We start from the raw sequence: 18,792 nt of genomic DNA, 5'->3' as shown, positions 1-18,792 counted from the left end.
CCGCCGCATGCCCGGCTTATAAAAGGACGACCTCCATCGCTGACGCGTGGGCTCAAGGTGGGCGGTCGTCATAAATAATGTTGACCGTCGTAGTTGCACGGCCGCCAGGTGGGGACGCAGCGGACGGCGAGGAGACGCGCGGCATGTCCGCTTCGCGTCCGCGCTAATGCATTCCAGGCGCAAATTTGGGCCGCAAATGTGTCGGCGCGGACGCGACGCGGACGTGATTTGGGTTTGGGTCGGCGCGTTGGGCCGCCACTTTTGTCCGCGCCGACCCAAACGGACGCGGGCGGACGAAATGGGTCGCCCCATTGGAGTTGCTCTAGGACCCCGTATCGCCTGATACTTACATAAGATGATAGCGCCTAGAAAATACAGTTTTGCTAGAACTCATCTAGATGAGATATAATTTGTTCTCATTCACCTTTTATAGCCATTGGATGTGATGCTATAAGATGTGTGTGTGCTGGCGTGAGTTATATCTGTTCTTGTTTTCAAAGTGAATGAGACCAAATTATATCTCATCTAGATGAGTTCTAGGTACTCTGTTGTAGCTGCATTGCATGTCCATCTCAACCCAGCCTGCTTCTTGAAATGCAGCCTCATATGCAGCAGATGCAACCTGTTTGGTTGCCTACATCACATGGAGCGGCATTTATCCCATGCTGTTTGGTTGCCGTTTTTGTGCTTAGGCTGTGAGCAGATCCAAACTTCAGCTGTTTAGTTGCAAACAACATTTGTGTTCTGTCACCTCATTCAAATGTGGTGGCCTTACCACCACATGATCAGCAAACCACTTAAGATTAGCAGTAGGGGCATCCTCCTTCCCTGCTTCACGCTAGGGTGCTGCTCCTGGCCAAAATATTAACAAGTTACCAACATAAGTCTAGCCACACACCATAAAAGTTTAACACTAACACCTTACTTAACTACATAGCATGCTCGATGTCACCAACGCAGTTGTGCATGCTGCAACGAAACATGCACACGACCGAGGAGTCGTGGTTGTAGATCTGAACCTTCAGTCTGAGTCTTGAGATGCGCACAACGACGAGGTCGCCGGGGGCGATCCGGTGTCGGCGGCAGAAGTAGTTCCAACCCCGGCCAAGCACCATGTGCCCCTCAAAGTTCTGGACCTGCACCCAGAACATGCACCGCTTGTTCGCCGACAGCCTGACCACGCGCGGGAGCCGCTTGATGACCAGCCAGGTGTTCATCACCTCCACGAACTTGCGAGGGATAACGAGCATGGCGAGGTCTGCATTGTCTTTGATCTGCTGGTAGAAGCGCAGCGGCTCCTGGGCCCCCTCCACGTGGCCTTGCCTCGAAGATCATCCCCTTGAACGAGGTAGGCTCATAAAGGCGATCCTGCTAGGCAGGTCCACTGTCCCGAGCCACATATTCATGGGGATGAAATCCTCGGCACGCTCAGCTCTGGCCACAACCTGAGCTCCTCCACCCGCTACATCCCAGTCATTCTTCAATATTTTGTCAGATAAGATGACAAGTATTAGTGCACAAACTCTTTTCACAATGGGCACTTATTGTGGGGCAAATGCCACAGATCGGTGGCACTGATCAGTGGACTTGCCCAATATCAAGTGGTACTGATCAGTGGCATTTGCTCATGGCCAGATGCCACTGATCAGTGGCACTTGCTATTGGGAAAATGCCACTGATCAGTGGCACTTATCAGTGCACTTGCCCAACAGCAAGTGCCGCTGATATGAGCAAATGCCACTGATCAATGGTACTTGCCCATGAGCAAGTACCACTGATCAGTGGGACTTGCTGTTGGGCAAGTCCACTGATCAGTGCACTATCCTAAGTATGGAAACATCTAAAAATAGAGACAGCAAGTGCTAATAGCACACATGTGCACCCATGCACATTTGCAATCATCCTAAAGTGGTCCTACTACATGCACGTATAACAATCAACACAGACCCTAGCATGAACATAACTACTAGTATGAACACAGATCCTAGGACACACTAGCAGTAGCAGAAAAAAATTATCCTAGGACACACGTTGTAGGAAACAAGAACAGATCGGTCCGATTGGATTCGATTGGGATCGAATCCAATCGGATCTACTCGAATCATATGTAATCCGATCGAATCCACTAACTACTAGCACATGCCTAAGAAAATAAACCCCTAATCTACATCTACGAGCAAGCATTGGGGGGTTTGATTCACCGAAGCTTGCGCAGCTGTAGTGAACTGAGGCCGGGGTGAAAACCCCGACGAGAAGGAGAGCGGCGACGGACCAGAGGAGGAGTCGGCCCTGGCGACGGGCTGTGGCATCGTCCCCGTGCTCATGGCCATGCCGGAGGTCGAGGAGGACGGCGCGTGCTACCTCTTGAGCACTGTGTTGGATTTCCCCGAAGAGGAGAGGATGATGCAGTAAAGTAGCGTAAGTATTTCCCTCAGTTTTTTAGAACCAAGGTATCAATCCAGTAGGAGATCACGCACAAGTCCTCGTACCTACACAAAACGATAGCAACTCGCAACCAACGCTTAGGGGTTGTCAATCCCTTCACGGTCACTTACGAGAGTGAGATCTGATAGAGATAATATTTTTGGTATTTTTGATAGATAGATGCAAAGTAAAAAGTAAAGGCAAAGTAAAAACAAAGCGAGTAAATAAAGTGATATAGATTGATATGATGAGAATAGACCCGGGGGGCATAGGTTTCACTAGTGAATTCTCTCAAGAGCATAAGTATTCTACGGTGGGTGAACAAATTACTGTTGAGCAATTGACAGAATTGAGCATAGTTATGAGTATATCTAGGCAATGATCATGTATATAGGCATCACGTCCAAAACAAGTAGATCGAAACAATTCTGCATCTACTACTATTACTCCACTCATCGACCGCTATCCAGCATGCATCTAGAGTATTAAGTAAAAACAGAGTAACGTCGTAAGCAAGATGACATGATGTAGAGGGATAAATTTTTGCAATATGATAAAAAAACCATCTTGTTATCCTCGATGGCAACAATACAATATGTGCCTTGCAACTCTTTCTGTCACTAAGTAAGGACACCGCAAGATTGAACCCAAAGCTAAGCACTTCTCCCATTGCAAGAACTACCAATCTAGTTGGCCAAACCAAAAAGATAATTCGAAGAGACTTGCAAAGATAACTCAATCATACATAAAAGAATTCAGAGAAGAATCAAATATTTTCCATAGATAATACTGGATCATAAACCCACAATTCATCAGTCTCAACAAACACACCGCAAAAAGAAGATTACATCGAATAGATCTCCACGAGAGAGGGGGAGAACATTGTATTGAGATCCAAAAAGAGAGAAGAAGCCATCTAGCTACTAGCTATGGACCCGAAGGTCTGAAGTAAATTACTCACACTTCATCGGAGGGGCTATGGTGATGATGTAGAAGCCCTCCATGGTGGATGCCCCCTCCGGCGGAGCTCCGGAACAGGCCCCAAGATGGGATCTCGTGGATATAGAAGGTTGCGGCGGTTGAATTTGGTTTTTGGCTCCTGTTTTGATCGTTCGGGGATACGTAGGTATATATAGGAGGAAGGAGTACGTCGGTGGAGCTCCGAGAGGCCCACAAGGTAGGGGGCGCGCCCAGGGGGGAGCCCTCCACCCTCGTGACCTCCTCGGAAGCTTCTTGGAGTAGGGTCCAAGTCTCCTGGATCATGTTCGGTTGGAAAAACATGATCCTGAAGGTTTCATTCCGTTTGGACTTTGTTTGATATTCTGTTTCTTCGAAATACTGAAAAAGGCAAAAAACAACAATTCTGGGCTGGGCCTCTGGTTAATAGGTTAGTCCCAAAAGTAATATAAGAGTGGAAAATAAAGCCCAATATAGTCCAAAATAGTAGATAAAGTAGCATGGAGCAATCAAAAATTATAGATACGTTGGAGACGTATCAGGCATCCCCAAGCTTAATTCCTGCTTGTCCTCGAGTAGGAAAATGATAAAAAAGAATTTTTTATGCGGAGTGATACTTTGGCATAATTTCAATGTAAATCTTCCTAATTGTGATATGAATATTCAGATCTGAAAGATTCAAGACAAAAGTTCATATTGACACAAAAATAATAATACTTCAAGCATACTAATCAAAGCAATCATGTCTTCTCAAAATAACATGGCAAAAGAAAGTTCATCCCTACAAAATCATATAGTTAGGCTATGCTTCATTTTTGTCACACAAAGATGTTCCCAACTTCTATACCCCCGATGACAAGCCAAGCAATTGTTTCATACTTAAATAATCTCAAACTTTTTCAACCTTCACGCAATACATGAGCGTGAGCCATGGATGTAGCACTATGGGTGGAATAGAATATGATGATGGGGATTGTGTGGAGAAGACAAAAAAGGAGAAAGTCTCACGTTGACGAGGGTTAATCAACGGGCTATGGAGATGCCCATCAATTGATGTCAACATGAGGAGTAGGGATTGCCATGCAACGGATGCACTAGAGCTATGAATGCTCAACAAAAGAAAACTAGTGGGTGTGCATCCAACTTGCTTGCTCACGAAGACCTAGGTCATTTGAGGAAGCCCATCGTAGGAATATACAAGCCAAGTTCTATAATGAAAAAAATTCCCACTAGTATAAAAAATACAACTTATGAGACTCACTACATGAAGAACAATGTTCTACTTTGAAGCACAATATATGAGACTCACTACATGAAGAACAAGGTGCTACTTTGAAGCACAAGTGTGGAAAAAGAGATAGTAGCATTGCCCTTTTTTTGGCCTTTCTTTTTTTTCTTTTTGGCCTTTCTCTTTTTTTTATTTGGGCAATGCTCTAATAATGATGATCATCACACTTCTATTGATTACAACACAAGGATTACAACTCGAAACTTAGAACAAGATATGACTCTATATGAATGCCTCCGGCGGTGTACCGGGATGGTGCAATGAATCAAGAGTGACATGTATGGAAAATAATGCATGGTGGCTTTGCCACAAATACGATGTCAACTACAAGATCATGCAATGGCAAGATGACAAAAGTAATGTATGTCATGATGATGATGGTGGAAGTTGCATGGCAATATATCTCGGAATGGCTATGGAAATGCCATGATAGGTAGGTATGGTGGCTGTTTTGAGGAAGATATAAGGAGGTTTATGTGTGATAGAGCATATCGTATCACGGGGTTTGGATGCACCGGCGAAGTTTGCACCAACTCTCAATGTGAGAAAGGGCAATGCACGGTACCGAAGAGGCTAGCAAAGGTGGAAAGGTGAGAGTGCGTATAATCCATGGACTCAACATTAGTCAAAAGAACTCATATACTTATTGCAAAAATTTAGAAGTCATCAAAAATTCAAGTACTACACACATGCTCCTAGGGGGATAGATTGGTAGGAAAAGACCATCGCTCGTCCCCGACCGCCACTCATAAGGATGCACAAGCCAGGTACACTTCATGTTTCAAATTTGTTACACAACTTTAACCATACGCGCATGCTACGGGACTTGCAAACTTCAACACAAGTATTTCTCAAATTCATAATCACCCAACTAGCATGACTTTGATATTATCACCTCCATATCTCAAAACAATTATCAAGCATCAAACTTATCTTAGTATTCAATTCACTCAAAAGAAAGTTTCACATATCTTGAACACCAAGTATATTAACATTAAGCAAATTACCATGCTATTAAAGACTCTCAAAATAATCTAAGTGAAGCATGAGAGATCAAATAGTTTCTTTAAAACAAATCCACCACCATGCTCTAAAAGATCTAAGTGAAGTACTAGAGCAAAAATTATCACGCTCAAAAAAATATAAGTGAAGCACTATGAGCAAAACTATCAAGCTCAAAAGATATAAGCGAAGCACATAGAGTATTCTAACAAATTCCAATTCATGTATGGCTCTCTCAAAAGATGTGTACAGCAAGGATGATTGTGGTAGACTAACAAGCAAAGACACAAATAATACAAGACGCTCCAAGCAAAACACATATCATGTTGGTGAATAAAAATATAGCTCCAAGTAAATTACCGATGGAAGTGGACGAAAGAGGGGATGCCTTCCGGGGCATCCCCAAGCTTTGACTTTTTGGTGTCCTTGGATTATCTTGGGGGTGCCATTGGCATCCCAAAGCTTAGGCTCTTGCCACTCCTTGTTCTATAATCCATCAAAAGAATTCACCCAAAACTTGAAAACTTCACAACACAAAACTCAACAGAAATCTCGTGAGCTCCGTTAGAGAAAGAAAACAAAAGACTACTTCAAGGTACTGTAATGAACTCATTATTTATTTATATTGGTGTTAAACTTACTGTATTCCAACTTCTCTGTGGTTTATAAACTAATTCACTAGCCATAGATTCATCAAAATAAGCAAACAACACACGAAAAATAGAATCTGTCAAAAACAGAACAGTCTGTAGCAAACTGTAACTAACGCAAACTTCTGGAACTCTAAAAATACTACCAAAACAGGAAGTCCTGGAAAATTTGTTTATTGATCAGCAGCAAAAATAATCAACGCAAAATCACGTTCCTGTGATTTATCATAACTAAATTCGTGCGCACAAAGTTTCTGTTTTTCAGCAGAATCAAATCAACTATCATCGTAGGTTATCCTATAGGTCCTACTTAGCACAAACACTAATTAAAACATAAAACCACATCTAAACATAAGGTAGATGGATTATTTATTCCTAAACAGAAGCAAAAACAAAAAACACAAAATAAAATTGGGTTGCCTCCCAACAAGCGCTATCGTTTAACGCCCCTAGCTAGGCATAAAAGCAAGGATAGATCTAGGTATTGCCATCTTTGGTAGGCAATTCTTCAATGAGGCATCTACCTCCTTTAGAATTTTCTTTCTTCCTAGTAATTGTCAAATTTTCAGGCAAAAGATCAAAAAAATCATCTATAGCAAATGGTTCCTTAATGATGGTAAAAAGATTGGGATGAACACTTATAGATTTAAGAACCGCGGTTTCCGTACTGGATGATTCACCCTTATTCTTAGGAACATACATAAGCTTAGTATTTTTAGAAGAAGAACTTGGAGTGTTTTGAACGGAAGAAAAAGCGATTCCCAAGTTGGTGATGATAACCTCAAGTTTATCGATTCTTGTAGAGTCTAGATTTATTTTTTCATTAACTATGGGTTCTTTTTCTTTAATGTTTTTCAAAGTCATTCCTACCTTAGATCCATATTGGGTAATTTGATTGTGGATCTTTTTATCAAGATTTTCAATTGATTCAACGGTAGCAACTTTATTTTCAATAGCTTCAAGCCTTTGCATAACATGCTCCAAAGTTAACGTAGTTCCATTAATCAAAAGGGGTGTTGAGCCAAATATATCTATTAAAGCATTATAAGAATCAAAAGTATGGCTACCCAAAAAATTCCCTCCAGTAATGGTATCAAGGATATATCTAAACCAAGGATTAGCACCTACGTAAAAATTGCAAAGAAGAACTGAAGTAGATTGCTTCCTGGTAGATCTATTTTGAGCATTGCAAATTCTATACCAAGCATCTTTTAGATTTTATCCCTCCCTTTGCTTAAAATTTAGAACTTCATTCTCGGGAGATAAAGGAGAAGATAAGAAACTAGTCATGACGACAAGCAAACAAACGAGCTAGCACACAAGCAAACAGAAAGGCAAAGGGAAAAAGGCACACGGGAAAGAGAGGAGGAGATTGGGAAAGAGAGGGCAAATAAAACGGCAAGGGTGAAGTGGGGGAGAGGAAAACGAGAGGCAAATGGCAAATAATGTAATGCGAGAGATAGGGATTGCGATGGGTACTTGGTATGGTTGACTTGGTTGTGTGAGCCTCCCCGGCAACGGCGCTAGAAATTCTTCTTGCTACCTCTTGAGCACTGCGTTGGATTTCCCCAAAGAGGAGAGGATGATGCAGTAAAGTAGCGTAAGTATTTCCCTAAGTTTTTGAGAACCAAGGTATCAATCCAGTAGGAGACCACGCACAAGTCCCTCGTACCTACACAAAACGATAGCAACTCGCAACCAACGCTTAGGGGTTGTCAATCCCTTCATGGTCACTTACGAGAGTGAGATCTGATAGAGATAATATTTTTGGTATTTTTGATAGATAGATGCAAAGTAAAAAGTAAAGGCAAAGTAAAAAAAAGCGAGTAAATAAAGTGATATAGATTGATATGATGAGAATAGACCCGGGGGCCATAGGTTTCACTAGTGGCTTCTCTCAAGAGTATAAGTATTCTACGGTGGGTGAACAAATTACTGTTGAGCAATTGACAGAATTGAGCATAGTTATGAGTATATCTAGACAATGATCATGTATATAGGCATCACGTCCAAAACAAGTAGATCGAAATGATTCTGCATCTACTACTATTACTCCACTCATCGACCACTATCCAGCATGCATCTAGAGTATTAAGTAAAAACAGAGTAACGCCGTAAGCAAGATGACATGATGTAGAGGGATAAATTCATGCAATATGATAAAAAAACATCTTGTTATCTTCGATAGCAACAATACAATATGTGCCTTGCAACTCTTTCTATCACTGAGTAAGGACACCACAAGATTGAACCCAAAGCTAAGCACTTCTCCCATTGCAAGAACTACCAATCTAGTTGGCCAAACCAAAAAGATAATTCGAAGAGACTTGCAAAGATAACTCAATCATATATAAAAGAATTCAGAGAAGAATCAAATATTTTCCATAGATAATACTGGATCATAAACCCACAATTCATCGGTCTCAACAAACACACCGCAAAAAGAAGATTACATCGAATATATCTCCATGAGAGAGGGGGAGAACATTGTATTGAGATCCAAAAAGAGAGAAGAAGCCATCTAGCTACTAGCTATGGACCCGAAGGTCTGAAGTAAACTACTCACACTTCATCGGAGGGGCTATGGTGATGATGTAGAAGCCCTCCATGGTGGATGCCCCCTCCGGCGGAGCTCTAGAACAGGCCCCAAGATGGGATCTCGTGGATACAGAAGGTTGCGGCGGTGGAATTAGGTTTTTGGCTCCTGTTCTGATCGTTCGGGGATATGTAGGTATATATAGGAGGAAGGAGTACGTCGGTGGAGCTCCGAGGGGCCCACGAGGTAGGGGGCGCGCCCTCCACCCTCGTGACCTTCTCGGAAGCTTCTTGGAGTAGGGTCCAAGTCTCCTGGATCACGTTCGGTTGGAAAAACACGATCCCGAAGGTTTCGTTCCGTTTGGACTCCGTTTGATATTCTATTTCTTTGAAATACTGAAAAAAAGGCAAAAAACAACAATTCTGGGCTGGGCCTCCGGTTAATAGGTTAGTCCCAAAAGTAATATAAAAGTGGAAAATAAAGCCCAATATAGTCCAAAACAGTAGATAAAGTAGCATGGAGCAATCAAAAATTATAGATACGTTGGGGACGTATCAGCACGCCGACAGGAGAAAACCCTTGGACGGGGGTCAAGAAACCCCCCTGCCCAATGGGGTCCCAAGAAGCGGCGGCTGTATGGACGGCGCCAGCACCGAGCCCAGGAGCATGAGGTCCAGAATCGGCGGCGGAGCAGGAACGACCGGCACCGCATTGGTCGGCCTTCGTGGTGGACGGCAGCAGATGGGGGACGGTGCTCGCAGTGCTGATGCCAGGTCCCTGCCCGAGTTCTAGAACCCGGCCAGCTAGTGCTCCTGGATGCTGGCGATGCGCTGGTCGACGGGGGTCAGAGGGCGGTGCGGCGGTGGGTGAGGCGGAGCCATCGGAGGGGAGGAGAGGGAGAGGCGGTGACGCAGAGAGGGAGCGGTGGGAACAGTGCGGGCTGGGCGGTGACAGGAGAGTGCGGGGAGTTATGAGTCGTCCCTTCCGTCTCCTGCGCTGCCCGAGGCGTGCAACTGCCCTGCATGCGTGGCCGAGCTGAGCCAAGCTCGTGAGAAACTGCCGATTCAGCAGTTTCCGCCGGGCCAGGCTCCGGCCTGCTTTAAGTTTCGTGCGGGCCACAACCCGCATGCAGCCCTGGCAACTGATAACCCACAAGTATAGGGGATCGCAACAGTTTTCTAGGGTAGAGTATTCAACCCAAATTTATTTATTTGACACAAGGGGAGCCAAAGAATATTCTAAAGTATTAGCAGTTGAGTTGTCAATTCAACCACACCTGGATAACTATATATCTGCAGCAAAGTGTTTAGTAGCAAAGTAGTATGGAAGTAAAGGTAACTGTGGCAAAAGTAAGAGTAGCAGTTTTGTAGTAATTGTAACAGCAGCAACAGAAAAGTAACTAAGCAAAGAGAAATATGTGAAAAGCTCGTAGGCATTGGATCAGTGATGGATAATTATGTCGGATGCGATTCCTCATGTAATAGTTATAACATAGGGTGACACAGAACTAGCTCCAGTTCATCAATGTAATGTAGGCATGTATTCCGAATATAGTCATACGTGCTTATGGAAAAGAACTTGCATGACATCTTTTGTCCTACCCTCCCATGGCAGCGGGGTCCTATTGGAAACTAAAAGATATTAAGGCCTCCTTTTAATAGAGTACCGGACCAAAGCATTAACACTTAGTGAATATATGAGCTCCTCAAACTACGGTCATCACCGAGAGTGGTCCCGATTATTGTCACTTCGGGGTTGTCGGATCGTAACACATAATAGGTGAGTATTGACTTCCAAGATAGGATCAAGAACTCACATATATTCATGAAAACATAATAGGTTCAGATCTTAAATCATGGCACTCGGGCCCTAGTGACAAGCATTGAGCATAGCAAAGTCATAGCAACATCAATCTCACAACATAGTGGATACTAGGGATCAAACCCTAACAAAACTAACTTGATTACATTGTAAATCTCATCCAATCCATCACCGTCCAGCAAGCCTACGATGGAATTACTCACACACGGTGGTGAGCATCATGAAATTGGTGATGGAGGATGGTTGATGATGATGACGGCGATGGATTCCCCTCTCCGGAGCCCCGAACGGACTCCAGATCAGCCGTCCCGAGAGAGTTTAGGGCTTGGCGGCGGCTCCGTATCGTAAAACATGATGATTCCTTCTCTCTGATTTTTTTCTCCCCGAATGTGAATATATGGAGTTGGAGTTGAGGTCGCTGGAGCTTCAGGGGGCCCACGAGGCAGGGGGAGCGCCCTAGGGGGGAGTGCCCCCACCCTCGTGGACAGGGTGTGTGCCCCCTGGTGCTGATTCTTTCGCTAGTATTTTTATTAATTCCAAAAAGTTGCTCCATGGATTTTCTCTGCACAAAAATAACACCATGGCAGTTCTGCTGAAAACAACATCAGTCCGAGTTAGTTCCATTCAAATCATGCAAGTTAGAGTACAAAACAAGGGCAAAAGTGTTTGGAAAAGTAGATACGACGGAGACGTATCAACTCCCCCAAGCTTAAACCTTTGCTTGTCCTCAAGCAATTCAGTTGACAAACTGAAAGTGATAAAGAAAAACTTTTACAAACTCTGTTTGCTCTTGTTGTTGCAAATATGTAAAGCCATCATTCAAGTTTTCAGCAAAGGTTATGAACTAACCATATTCATAATAACATTTAGGTCTCATGTTTACTCATATCAATGGCATAATCAACTAGCGAGCAATAATAATAAATCTCGGATGACAACACTTTTTCAAAATAATCATAATATGATATAACAAGATGGTATCTCGCTAGCCCTTTCTGAGACCGCAAAACATAAAAGCAGAGAACCTTTGAAGATCAAGGACTGACTAAACATTGTAATTCATGGTAAACGAGATCCAGTCATAGTCATACTCAATATAAATTAATAGTAATGTATGCAAATGAAAGCGGTGCTCTCCAGCGGGTGCTTTTTAATAAGAGGATGATGACTCAACATAAAAATAAAATAGATAGGCCCTTCACAGAGGGAAGCAGAGATTTGTAGAGGTGCCAGAGCTCGATTTTGAAATAGAGATAAATAATATTTTGAGCGGTATACTTTCAATGTCAACATAAAAACTGAGAGATCTCGATATCTTCCATGCTACACACATTATAGGCGGTTCCCAGACAGAATGGTAAAGTTTATACTCCCCCACCACCAACAAGCATCAATCCATGGCTTGCCAGAAACAACGGGTGCCTCCAACTAACAACAATCCTGGGGGAGTTTTTGCAATTATTTTGATTTGATTTGAGCATGGGACTAGGCATCCCGGTTACCAGCCATTTTCTCATGAGTGAGGAGCTGAGTCCACTCCTCTTGAGAATAACCCACCTAGCATGGAAGATATAGACAACCCTAGTTGATACATGAGCTGTTCGAGCATACAAAACAGAATTTCATTTGAAGGTTTGGAGTTTGGCACATACAAATTTACTTGGAACGGCAGGTAGATACCGCATATAGGAAGGTATGGTGGACTCATATGGAATAACTTTGGGGTTTATGGATTTTGGATGCACAAGCAGTATTCCCGCTTAGTACAAGTGAAAGCTAGCAAGAGACTGGGAAGCGACCAACTAGAAAGCGACATCAGTCATGAACATGCATTCAAATTAATTAACACTGAGTGCAAGCAAGTAGAATATAATCCACCATGAACATAAATATCGTGAAGGCTATGTTGATTTTGTTTCAACTACATGCATGAACATGTGCCAAGTCAAGTCACTCGAATCATTCAAAGGAGGATACCACCCTATCATACCACATCACAACCATTTTAATAGCATGTTGGCGCGCAAGGTAAACCATTATAAACTCCTAGCTAATAAAGCATGGCATAAGCAACTATAATCTATAATTGTCATTGCAAACATGTTTATTCATAATAGGCTGAATCAGGAACAATGAACTAATCACATTTACAAAAACAAGAGAGGTCGAGTTCATACCAGCTTCTCTCATTTCAATCAGTCCATCATATATCGTCATTATTGCCTTTCACTCGCACGATCAAAAGGTGTGTATAATAATAATAGTGCACGTGCATTGGACTAAGCTGGAATCTGCAAGCATTCAATTCATGGGAGAAGACAAGGTAATATGGGCTCTTGGTTAAATTTACAATAATGCATATAAGAGCCACTCAACGTTTTCATCATGGTCTTCTCCTCTCAACCCCCACAGAAAAGAAAAGAAATAAAACTATTTACACGGGAAAGCTTCCAACAAGCAAAAGAAGGACGAGAAATCTTTTTGGGTTTTCTTTTAATTACTACTACTACAGGCATGAAAAGTAAACTAGCTAAAAGCTACAACTATTTTTTTTGTTTTTCTTAAGGTTATTCAAACACACGAGAAGAAAGCAAGAAAAAGAAAACTAACTAGCATGGATAGTACAATGAAAAAGTATGAGCACCGATAACTAGAATGAGTGTGTGAAAACGAATATAATGTCGGTGAGAAATACATACTCCCCCAAGCTTAGGCTTCTGGCCTAAGTTGGTCTATGCCCATGGATCAAAGTGGTAGCTGGGGTCGTACTGAGATGCAGCAGCTACTGCCTCATGAGCTGCAGCTTGGAGGCGAGCTACCTCCTCCTCCTCTCGTACTCGTTCGCCTCCTCCCTGGTTATAATATATCTCCTTTTTGCCTGAAAGTCAAATAAACCAGGAGCAGGGAGAGCAACATGGACAGTTCGACGTCTGTCAAAGATTAGTTGGTATTGGAGGAATTGTTCATTCCTCTCAAAAAACTGATGACGAACCATGGCATCATAATCTAGATAAGTAGGAGGCAACTCCCTGTCACCTCCATGTTTGGGTATACCAAGATAATTAGCCATAGGGGTGGGCATAAAAACCGGGAACCAAAGACCGGGGCCAAAAAAACCAAGACCAAAGCCGAAAACCCGAAGACCGAAGCTTGAGTCATACGATCGGTTAGCAAACTTGAGAAACCGAAATTACTTCGGTAGATTCAGTCATTGGGCTGTGCTGACCGAATCCCTGAAATAACCGAAGTAATATCTATGAAAGCCCAGCCAACTAAGCCCAATAGCCCATCCACGTTAATAGATACCATCCAACAGCTACAGGAATTTTCTTTCCCAGCCCTTTCTCAGCACAATGCCATTACCACACGCAGCCTTATCCGAATACTGGCATGCACTGTGCCGCCGCCTCCATTTTCTCACCTCGAGCAATCTTAGTGGTGGCTGGCTGTGCCCATGGGTCCTACGCGGCGGCGGCTGGAGGCCCTCAAGACTCCAACACGACGGTGGCGGGCGTCTTCCATCGAGCTCCCACTCAGTCGCGGCAAATAACTTCTTCACGGCCGGCAGCCCGCTTCTAGCGATATCCCGCGACATTTTTTTGCTCCCGGATCCCCCACATCCTTTGTACGATGTGTTCGTTTGATTCGTATTCTGCATTCATATTATTTTGCCCACACGATTTCTTACTTCCACCAATTTCGGATCTGCTCGGTTGTAACCGAGGACCGAACCGTATTCTTGGTGGCCCAAACGCTCGGTTGTTGATTTCTCATAGGACCGTTCGGTCAGGAAAATCAAGAAAGCAAAATTAAAAATAAACCGAGGCACCAAAGTGATCGGTTCGGTCTAACTGAATGCCCAGTCCTAATTAGCCACACGGGTTGCATAAATCCCTCCAAACAAGTCTCCATCTAAACCATTATTATGCAACCTATGTGCAACAATTGCCCCCAAGTTATATTGTTTATCACCTAATACAGCACTCTTGAGAACGCTAAGATCTGGAACACACATGTGACAAGCTTCATCTTTACCATTAATGCATCTACCTATGAAGAGAGCAAAATAATGTGTAGCAGGAAAATGAATGCTCCCTATGGTAGCTTGTGCTATTTCTCTGGATTCTCCCACAGTGATACTAGCAAGAAAGTCTTTATATTCAGATTTGCAAGGTTCATTAACATTGCCCCACTGCGGGAGTTTACAAGAAGTAGTAAAATCTTCTAGGTCCATGGTATATGATTTATCATAAAGATCAAATAAAATAGTGTGAGAATTGCGTGAAGAGATGAATTTAAACCTTCTCACAAAGGAATCAGTAAGGTAGTAGTGTTGGGGGCACTTATCTGCCATGAAGTCCTCAAGATCGGCATTACGCACATACGCATCAAATTCATCCTTAATGCCTGCTTTGACCATAGCTCCTCTGACGGCCATTCACAAGGCCATACTTGAGCTTCCCTTGGTGGTTCATCGTCTGGCTCACGTATTGCGAGCCTGGGTCCTTGCTTCCTTGAAGAACCGCCTTGGTACATTTTCCTAGACATAATTCTTCCTCTCAAATATTTCTGAAATTCTTAGTAACTCAAAATAAAAGTGAACCAAACTCAACAAAATTGTTAGCAACTACTCCCACAAGTGCCTAGAGACTATATCATGCATTAAAACTACTTGGGACCATATAAATTTGACATGCAAGCTCAAGAATAGGGTCACCTAGGCAGCAAAAATTTGCAATGAATAAAGCACTAGAACAAAAACTAATTGGACCATTGGAGGAGTCACATACCAAAAAACAATCCCCAAAGCAGTTTTGTGAATGGAGCTTTGAGCAAGGAGATCGAAAATGGTAGCAAAATGAGCTAGAACTCGTGCTTGAGGTGTATGGTGATTTTTTGGGAGGAAGAAGAAGAGTGTGGGTGCAGGAATAAGTGGAGGAGGCCACTGTGGGCCCACGAGGTAGGGGGCGCGCCCTAGGGGGTGGGCGCGCCCTGGACCCTCGTGGCCAGGTGCGTGCTCCCCCTGCTGTGTTCTCAGTGCCAAATATTCTCAAATATTCTAGCAAAAATCATATTTCATTTTCAGGGCATTTGGAGAACTTTTATTTTCGGGGTATTTTCTTATTGCATGGATAAATCAGAAAACACACAGAAAAATGCTATTTTTGCTTTATTTAATCTAAGTAACAGAAAGTAAAAAGAAGGTATAGAAGGTTGTGCTTTCTAACTTCATCCATTTCATGCTCATCAAAAGAAATCCACTAACAAGGTTGATCAAGTCTTGTTAACAAACTCATTCCGAATCGCATGAAACCGGAGAAATTTTGAATAGCACTAGGTTACCTTGATGACCCACAAGTATAGGGGATCTATCGTAGTCCTTTCAATAAGTAAGAGTGTCGAACCCAACGAGGAGCAGAAGGAAATGATAAGCGGTTTTCAGCAAGGTATTCTCTGCAAGTACTGGAATAAGTGGTAACAGATAGTTTTGTGATAAGATAAATTGTAGCGAGCAACAAGTAACAAAAGTAAATAAAGTGCAGCAAGGTGGCGCAATCCTTTTTGTAGCAAAGGACAACCCTGGACAAACTCTTATAATAAGGAAAGCACTCCCGAGGACACATGGGAATATCGTCAAGCTAGTTTTCATCACGTTCATATGATTCGCGTTCGGTACTTTGATAATTTGATATGTGGGTGGACCGGTGCTTGGGTGTTGTTCTTACTTGAACAAGCATCCCACTTATGATTAACCTCTATTGCAAGCATCCGAAACTACAACAAAAGTATTAAGGTAAACCTAACCATAGCATGAAACATATGGATCCAAATCAGCCCCTTACGAAGCAACACATAAACTAGGGTTTAAGCTTCTGTCACTCTAGCAACCCATCATCTACTTATTACTTCCCAATGCCTTCCTCTAGGCCCAAATAATGGTGAAGTGTTATGTATTCGATGTTCACATAACACCACTAGAGGTTAGACAACATACATCTCATCAAAATATCGAACGAATACCAAATTCACATGACTACTAATAGCAAGACTTCTCCCTTGTCCTCAGGAACAAACGTAACTACTCACAAAGCATATTCATGTTCATAATCAGAGGGGTAATAATATGCATAAAGGATCTGAACATATGATCTTCCACCAAATAAACCAACTAGCATCAACTACAAGGAGTAATCAACACTACTAGCAACCTACTAGCACCAATCCCAGACTTGGAGACAAGAACTGGATACAAGAGATGAACTAGGGTTTGGATATGAGATGGTGCTGGTGAAGATGTTGATGGAGATTTCCCTCTCCCGATGAGAGGAGCGTTGGTGATGACGATGGTGATGATTTCCCCCTCCCGGAGGGAAGTATCCCCGGCAGAACAGCTCTGCCGGAGCCCTAGATTGGTTCCGCCAAGGTTCCGCCTCGTGGCGGCGGAGTCTCGTCTCGAAAGGTTGCCTTCTATTTTTTTCTCATCGAAATACTTCATATAGGAGAAGATGGGCGTCGGAGAGCCACCAGGGGGGCCATGAGGTAGGGGGGCACGCCCCAGGGGGGGCACACCCTCGTGAGCAGGGTGTGGGCCCCCTGGCCTTCATCTTTGGAGACGATTTTTCTTTATTTATTTTAAGATATTCCGTGGAGTTTCAGGACTTTTGGAGTTGCACAGAATAGGTCTCCAATATTTGCTCCTTTTTTCCAGCCCAGAATTCCAGCTGCTGGCATTCTCCCTCTTCATGTAAACCTTGTAAAATAAGAGAGAATAGCCATAAGTATTGTTACATAACGTGAAATAACAGCCCATTATGCAATAAATATTGATATAAAAGCATGATGCAAAATGGACGTATCAACTCCCCCAAGCTTAGACCTCGCTTGTCCTCAAGCGAAAAGCCGATAACAATAAATATGTCGTCATGTTTAGAGGTAGAGGCGTCGATAAAAATAAAATACGAACATGAAGGCATCATGATTATTTCCATAACAACAACATATATAGATTTTGTCATATGATTACTTATGTTCGAGTGATGATCTTTTCACAAAGCCAAAGTATGAATCAGAAACCTTATTGAGCACCAACAAATTATAACCTCAGTCATTGAAGCAATTGCAATTTATCATAACATCGGAAAGAGTCTATGTGAGAGCTTAAAAGCAAGTCCATATACTCAACTATCACTTAGTCCTTCATAATTGCTAACACTCACGCAATACTTGTGGTTACGGAGTTTTAATCGGACACAGAGAAAGATAGGGGCTTATAGTTTTGCCCCACAACCTTTTACCTCAAGGGTAATGTCAACAATAATAATTCATGCTCCCTTACATCCAATTAGATATATATATATATATATATATATCATGTTCTTTCCAACATGCTGAGCTTGCCAAAGGATAAAATGAAAAAGGAAAGGTGAAGATCACCGTGACTCTTGCATAAGGTAGTGAATAATAATAAAAGATAGGCCCTTCGCAGAGGGAAGCAGAGGTTGTCATGCACATTTAGGGTTGATGCACAAAATCTTAATGCAAAAGAACGTCACTTTATATTGCCCTTGTATGTGGACCTTTATTATGCAGTCCGTCGCTTTTATTACATCCACAACAAGTTCGTACAAAGCTTATTTTCTCTGCACTAATAAGTCATGCATATTTAGAGAGCAATTTTTATTGCTTGCACCGATGACAACTTACTTGAAGGATCTTACTCAATCCATAGGTAGATATGGTGGACTCTCATGGCAAAACTGGTTTAAGGGTATTTGGAAGCACAAGTAGTATTTCTACTTGGTGCTGAGAATTTGGCTAGCATGAGGGGGAAAGGCAAGCTCAACACGTTAGAGGATCCATGACAACATACTTTATCTCAGATATAAGAAAACATAACTTATTATGTTGTCTTCCTTGTCCAACATCAACTCTTTAGCATGTCATATTTTAATGAGTGCTCCCAATCATAAAAGATGTCAATGATAATATATCTATATGTGAAACCTCTCTTTCCTTATTACTTCCTATTAATTGCAACGATGACCAAAGCTATATTTGCCAACTCTCAACAACTTTTAATCATCATACTCTTTCTATGTGAAGTCATTACTTTC

The sequence above is a fragment of the Triticum dicoccoides genome, chromosome 7B (assembly GCF_002162155.2).
Source record: "Triticum dicoccoides isolate Atlit2015 ecotype Zavitan chromosome 7B, WEW_v2.0, whole genome shotgun sequence".
In the NCBI taxonomy this organism is placed as follows: Eukaryota; Viridiplantae; Streptophyta; class Magnoliopsida; order Poales; family Poaceae; genus Triticum; species Triticum dicoccoides.
The sequence above is the reverse complement of the archived record's forward strand: the minus strand, read 5'-3'. Positions refer to the sequence as shown.